Here is a 6,503-nt window from a genome sequence, read left to right as displayed (position 1 = left end):
CGCCAGTCTGGTACAGGTGGCTGAGGCCCTGGAGCAAAATGCTGCGGCCAACGAGAGCATTGGTAAGGCCCTGGCGGAAAATACCAGGGCCAACATCCGCATCGCCACTGCCCTGGAGCAGCTCGTTCGCCAGCACATGGTGGAGCCGACCTCCCTTCCTGCCGGAACATCAGGATCCTCCACCTCTGGCACAACATCAGCCAATCCTCCAAATGTGCCTAGCCCTGTGCCTAGTCCAGAGGACACAACATCTGCCTCTGGACAGGCCAGCCCGATGACATCCCGGACCCGGTCTGGCGCCCTCCCTCCCCCAGCCAAACGGGCGAAAAAACGGTGACACCATTGGCTACTTTTCCCACACTCCTTCTGTGCTTGCCTCATATTCCTTTCTGGGAAAAACTTCCCTCTCCTTTCTTGTGAATTGTTTTTAATTTTTACATTTACGTTTATTCAAAAATTATTGTTTGCACAATTAATAAATATTGTGGAACACTGCCCAAAATGTTGTAGTTCAATATGTTTTTTTTTTATGGGTGGATACAAATACATTTTGGAAAAATGGACGACTTTGTATTCTGACATTCTTTACAAAATGGGTTTCTTTTAATCCTGGCCCACAAGCCAACAACGGTCAAAAACACAAATTACACATTGTAAAAAAAGTGTTCGTTAAGGAACGTTTTAAACATTACCTAAGGAGTAAAAAACACCTTGCAAACACAAAATGAGGGACCAAACCTAAACATGATGACATTATTGTTACAACAGTCCAAAAACGAACACATTGCGGCCAAAATACACCCCCACAAATGTACGCTAATTGATTGTGTAATCCTGACATTAGCAGCTATGATTTCCACCTGCGTTCGGTTTTGTGCTATCCAAAAAAACTGCTTTCCAAACACATACCAAGCCGGTTTTCAATCCAACACTAATTGAGTATCTGACAAGCCGTGATTAATCGATGCAACATCGTGGAGTGCCGGGACGGAGGAGAAGGCCATCGCCACTGTGGTCGAGTTATCCAGCCCCTAAGCTGTGCGAGCATTTTGAAGGGAAAGAGGATCATCCAGTGACGTATGAGTTTGTACGAACACATTTGACGTTCGCATTTGTTAATGTATGTACGCCCCAAAAACGCCTCGCCACGCCTGCGTTTTTCCATCTCCACCCCCGTCAATGCCCAAAAACGGCCTGTTCTGTCAATCACATTTGACATGTCACTTCCTGTACGCTATTTGATGAACGAGCCAAAAAAAACTCGCAATCAGCCGTACGCACATGCGCAGTGTAACACCGGCGCATGCGCGGTTAGTCAACATCGGAACGCAACGAGCGTACTGCCTCTAACGAACGGCTCTGAATAAGGGCCATAGTTTATAACCTGTGTATCAAGTTAGTGCCCCTTATACAGTGCCCCCTGTAGTTGTGTCCCAAAATGCAATGCCCCCTATACTAGTGCCCCTTATGCAATGCCCCCTGTAATAGTGCCCATTATGCAGGGTCCCCTGTAGTTGTGCCCATTAAAGTAGTGTCCCCTGTAGTTGTGCCCATTAAAGTATTGCCCCCTGTAGTTGTGCCCCATATGCAATGCCCCCTATACTAGTGCCTCTTATGCAATTTCACCTGTAATAGTGCCCCTTATGCAATGCCCCCTGTAGTAGTGCCCATTATGCAGGGCCCCCTGTAATTGTGCCCATTAAAGTAGTGCCCCCTGTAATTGTGCCCATTAAAGTAGTGCCCCCTGTAATTGTGCCCTTCTAGTAGTGCCCCCATAGTTGTGCCCCTTTTAGTAGTGCCCCCTGTAGTTGTGCCCCTTCTAGTAGTGCCCTCTGTAGTTGTGCCCCTTCTAGTAGTGCCCCCAGTAGTTGTGCCCCTTTTATTAGTGCCTGCTGTAGTTGTGGCCTCTCCTGTAGTTGTGGCCTCTCTAAACCTCTCCCCCCTCCCCCCGTCCGTACTTACCTGACTTTGCGTGTTGTCATCTGGGCTGTCTCTCCCGCTGCCACGCTGACTGGATCTAAATAGATCCAGCAGACGCGGCCGCGCAAGTTCCCCAGGTCGCGGGTGACGTCATGACGTCACCCGCACACTGCATTACTGGGAACACTGGCCTCTGAAGTGATCGGAGGCTTCCTTAGCCTCCGATCACTTCAGAGGCCAGCGCTCACAGTCGCAGTGGCGTAACCACTGCCCCCGTCGCCCCCAAGCTACCCGGCGCCTCCAAGCCACCGCGAGGGCTGCGGGGGCAGTAGTTACGCCACTGAGTGGGTGGCTCACATTGGTGGGCAGTGGGTAGGTGGGTGGCTCACATTGGTAGACAGGGTGTATAATGCATGGCCCAGCCACCGCCCTCCTCATATAAGCGGGCGGTGGCTGGGTCATGCATTTATAGGGGAATAGTGGGTGGCTCACATTGGTGGGTAGTGGTGGTGCATTAATGCAGCAATATACTTACCAAACAAATAATGTCCAGACTTGGGTGTGCAGGCTCTCAAATCACATCCTTCCTTCTTCAAACCACAATGCTGCACAAGATGGCGATTGGGCGTGTACAGGGTCCTGTCAGTTAAATTAAGCGACGTACGATGGATCGTGCGATACATCGTGACTAAAAAGTACTCACGATCGGCACCACATTGTGTCACAGATTGGCAAATCTGCCCTACAGTACGGCAGATCTGAAGATGCGATGTACGACCAGCAGGTACACGCATCGGCAATGTGAGTGGAAACTGTGTAAAAAATCACCAAGTGTTTAGGCACCTTTAGAGAAGAAGCGCCGGGGGTGTGGTGAGGAGAGGGAAGGGATCTCCTCCTACTCTTTTCCGGCCGGACTGCCTATCTTCTCCCGCGGCAGCCACCAGCATACTATTATGAGTCAGTCTGACTCATTATAGTACCTGGTTTTCCACTGACTGCGGGCCTTTTCATTGCGGCGGGCTCTGGTGCTGCACCACCATTAGTTCCTCATGACCCTGGAACGGCCCTGCGGCACCCCCTCAAATCTGTTGCCCGGGGCACACGCCTCCCTAGCACGCCCCCCTAGTTGCGGCCCTGCCACCCCCCACTCTTCAATTCCATTCTTCCCTATTGCTTTTAACCCACAAGACTGGCATCTTCCAGTGTTTCCATAGGCAAACACCTTAAAAAAAAAACCTTTAGTTTCAGCTCCAGTTTTTTACTCACCCAGATCATGCTTTAACATGTATCCTATATATTGGTGCCTCAGATTAAGATCTAGCGTTATCTTACCATAAAGGCAAGATTATTAAATGCTTCTCAGCCCTTGGGCATACTTCTTCCTGCAAATCCTTCACTCTCTTGGTTTACGTGGCACTGCCCTCTCCTGGATGTCTTCCTACCTCTCTGATCGTTCCTTCTCAGTCTCCTCTCATGACTCGGTAAAAAACTAGGAAAGGGGGAAAGGGGGTATTGTTGCACAGACAAAAATGGAACCTGAAATATAATTCACTATGACCACTATTCCTATTAATAAGTAGCTGTATCTAAAAAGAATGTACTAAGGTAGTGGTGGTGCTCACTAGAGTCATGGATAATGAGGAAAAAGAAAAAGAAAAACGAAGAAAAACTCTGTGACGTGAGCACTCTCTGAAATATTGGAAGCAACTAAAACATTACTTTTATTTCTACAATTAGAATAAATGTCCCATGTCAACTACTGGGTATGGCAATTTAGGTAATTGGATACTAACAAGACAAAAAGTTATGCAGACAAAATTAACATAAACAGACTAATGGAGCGTACACACGGTCAGATTTGTCAGACTTGTCAGATGAACAACTGAACGATTAAACGATTTGAACGATTTGAACGATTGAACGATTTTTGACTGCATTAAAATGAATGGAATCGTCCAAGTCTGACTGCAAACCCATCAGATGTCAGATATCGTTATCTGACAAACGGGAACGCGCATCGTTGATCGTCCATCGTTCAGGCATGTCAGATATGAACGATTTTCCTTCAGATATGAACGACTGAACGATTTTTAAATCGTTATCGTCCATATCTGAAGAAAAAATCTGATCGTGTGTATGCACCATAACATGTATACTAAAGATTAAGGGTGACATCTTGCAGATGATACATTGTAGACATCTTATTTGATATATTGTATTATTTATCTGGTATTACACATCTGTGGGACATTAGCCTCACATTTACATGTATAGGACAATTACCTCATGTATGCATAGGACCTGGTGCTCTGAGGTCCCACATTGACACCTTATAATCAGTGATTGTGCCTATAGCTGGAGTATCATTCATTCCATAAGAGTTACTTAACTAACACCACGGTGTTAATTCTACTTGCCTAATAACAATGTGCTGCTCCCTCATTAATATATTTCTGAACAAGTATAACAGATTTTCTTTGATTATATCTTTTTTTCTTTTCATATAATTGTTCTGAATTCTCATATTGTTTGATTGAAATACTGATCACTTAAGTACTTACTATTTGAGTCTCCTGCTGTGTATTGCTCTGAATGTTTAGGTATAATCTCAGATCAGTACTTCTCTCATCAGGTGTCCTATGCCTTGAGTATGACACTTGAAAGCAGAAAGGAACACCTGAGCAACATACCGCTCACTCTTTATTCTTCATAGGGTATAACCGTCCTTGTCATGCCACACTTCTCACCAAGGGCTATCAGGACAGATGATTTGTGGTAGAACTGAGAGTATCGGTCCTGTTCCCGAACTATTCTCACATTCTTATCTCTTGAGAATATAGACTAGCCAATCAGGCTATTTTTTCATATTAGCCATCACACCTCCATTAGCATTAGTCTCATACTATTGTATCCTTTTCATTGATTGGCTACCATCTCAGAATAGTGGTCCTGTTATTGAGCGTCCTATACGTTGGTAAGACACCCAGACACTGGGCCTGATTCAGACCCGCTCGCGAGCGCTCGCAAGCGGGTCGATGTTGGGCCAGTGCTATGGGTCTCGCTACAAAGGGGGCGTGCTGTCGGTGGTGAGTGACAGCACGCCCCCTTTGGTGGGCGTGCCGGGGGCGTGGCTGGCCAGACGGAGGCATTCCCTACCGTCTGGGGCCGGCCCCACTGACATTACAAGTGATGTCAGTGGGAGTGCTTTTGGCTGTGATAGAGCCAAAAGCACTCCAGGGCTTGCGGCAGATGAGACCCTACCACAAGGGTCTCGTCGCAAGCCTGATGGTCGCAATGGTCTTGACCATCGCGACCATCTTTTTGGCCGCTCGCTATAGCTGTGGGTGGTCACCCACAGCTATGCGAGCGGCCAGGAGGCCGCTCTAAAATCAGGAAGGACGGCCCTGATTCAGAGCGAGCACTCTGTCAGAGCGTCCGGCTCTGAATCAGGGCCACTGTGACTATGTCTGAGTAACGTACCACTCATTTCTGCTGTTTCCAAGGGTGCATGCATGCAGCAAGCTCTTCAGCTGTCCCATAGATGACCTTGTTCAGGTGGGACTAAGATGAGTTCCTAGCAGCTACTTTTCTCCCTGACTTGTCTGTTTTTTCCTCTTTGAGGTTATTAGTGACTGTGATACTTTATTTCATGAAGAGCTTCTATGTGCTGCTTCTTTTTCAATTTATGAATATCAACTATAGTGTATTATGATCCCATTAAGGTTTTTCTGATATGATTATTATCTATCTTCTTGATATTTCGCCAGATGTTCAGCTTATTGTAATTAATCTTGAACTGTCAATTTATGTTGAATTGTCATATTGAATAACATCTCTAATATATGACTCTATTTTAAGTTGTTAGAGGCATATATACCTTTAGATGTCACCTAATCCTTAGTATACATGTTAGTCTGTTTATGTTAATTTTGTCTGCATATCTTTTTGTCTTGTTAATATCCGATTACCTAAATTGCCATACCCAGTAGTTGACATGAGATATTTATTCTAATTGTAGAAATAAAAGTTATGTTTTAGTTACTTACAATATTTCAGAGAGTGCTCATGTCACAGAGTCCTCTCATGACTCCTCTTCCCCCCCACTTCCACTAACAGTAAGCGTTCCCCAAGGTTCTGTTCTCCTTTTCTCCTTATATACGTCCTTTAGGTGAACTCATACACTCTTTCGACCTCCAATATCATCTCTGTGCTGATGATACTCAAATTTACCTTTCCACCCCTGAGCTCTCCCCCTCGCTTCTTACACATATCTCCAACTGTCTTTCTGCTGTCTCTTCATGGATGTCCCAGCGCTTTCTTAAACTTAACATGTCAAGTCAAGACTGAGCTCTTCCCATCCTCTTCCACTACCTCACTTCCCACAATTACATTATCTATTGATGGCACAACTATATCCTCTAGCCCCAAAGTGCGCTGTCTTGGAGTTATCCTAGACTCCTGCCTCTCCTTTAAACCACACATTCAGCACCTCTCGCAGTCCTGCCGTTTCTACCTAAAAAATATCTCCAGGATTAGACCCTTCCTCACCCAGGATGCCACTAAAACCCTCATCCACTCGCTGG

The sequence above is a fragment of the Taudactylus pleione genome, unplaced genomic scaffold (assembly GCF_031769625.1).
Source record: "Taudactylus pleione unplaced genomic scaffold, aTauple2 ptg000522l, whole genome shotgun sequence".
In the NCBI taxonomy this organism is placed as follows: domain Eukaryota; kingdom Metazoa; phylum Chordata; class Amphibia; order Anura; family Myobatrachidae; genus Taudactylus; species Taudactylus pleione.
Note: the sequence above shows the minus strand (reverse complement) of the source record.